This window comes from Crocuta crocuta, unplaced genomic scaffold (assembly GCF_008692635.1).
Source record: "Crocuta crocuta isolate KB4526 unplaced genomic scaffold, BGI_CrCroc_1.0 scaffold312, whole genome shotgun sequence".
Taxonomy (NCBI): domain Eukaryota; kingdom Metazoa; phylum Chordata; class Mammalia; order Carnivora; family Hyaenidae; genus Crocuta; species Crocuta crocuta.
In genome coordinates this window covers 2,522,370-2,523,588 of record NW_027527378.1, presented here as the reverse complement: position 1 = coordinate 2,523,588, position 1,219 = coordinate 2,522,370, and positions in this window count along the sequence as shown.

Sequence of the window (1,219 nt, the reverse complement as noted above, 5' to 3'; positions counted from 1 at the left end):
CATAGGTGGATGAGTAAAATAGATGAAAAGGATTAAGAGGACACTTATGATGAGCCCTGAGTAATGTATAGAATTGTTGAATTGCTGTACTGTAAATGTGAAACTAATATAACAGTGTATGTTAAGAGTACTGGAATTTTTTTTAAAAAAGAAGCAAAGTCAAAATAAAAAGGGTATTGTTCCTTCATTATTATATGTATAATTAAAACAATATTTTCTATTACTAACCATAAAAATCCCCTTTGCAAAAATAGTAACAAAACTAATAATACATGTGCTTCAAGTGTTTGTCCCATTTCCCTGCAGCAGTGTGGAAAAATGGTGATGGGGAGCCCATGTAGCTGTGTAAAATGCTTTTGGAAACATGTTTTTCATAGCTTTTGTTCTATCCTTGATGAAGCTGTAACAGGCTATTGTAATAAATGGCTGAGGGTAATGGAATAGGCATGGTGTTTGGAGTCAGCCAATCTGCAGAAGTACTAAGTCGGCCATTAGTTGGATGAAAACTGAAACCTCCACTTCTCTGAGATTTCATCTCTTCTAGCTTCCAGCCACACTGGCCTCTTCCATATTATTTGAATATACAAACATTCTTCTCCCTCATGGCCTTTTCTTTGCTGTTCTCTTTGCCAGAAGTGCTCTTTTCTCAGATATTTTATGGCTATTCTCTCACTTCACTGATATGTTTAATGCCGTCTCCTCAACAATAGCCAAATTATGGAAAGACCCCAAATGTCCATTATTTGATGAATAAAGAAGATGTGGTTTATACAGTGGAATGTTACTCACTTATGAAAAAGAATGAAATCTTGCCGTTTGTAACAACATGGATGGAACTGGAGGGTATTTTGCGAAGTGAAATAAGTCATTCAGAGAAAGACAGATACCATATGTTTTCACTCATATGTGGAATTTGAGAAACCTAACAACACCATAGGGGAAGGGAAGGAAAAATAAGTTACAAACAGAGGGAAGCAAACCATAAGATACTCTCCAATACAGAAAACAAATTGGGGGTTGAAGGGGGTGTGGGTTGGGGGCAGAGAAATAGGAGATGGACATTAAGGAAGGCACTTGTTGGGATGAGCACTGGGTGTTGTATGTAAATGATGAACCACGGGAATCCACTCCCAAAGCCAAGATTACTATACACTGTATGGTAGCTAACTTGACAATACATTATTTAAAACAACATAAAATAAAATAAGTGCTACCTCCT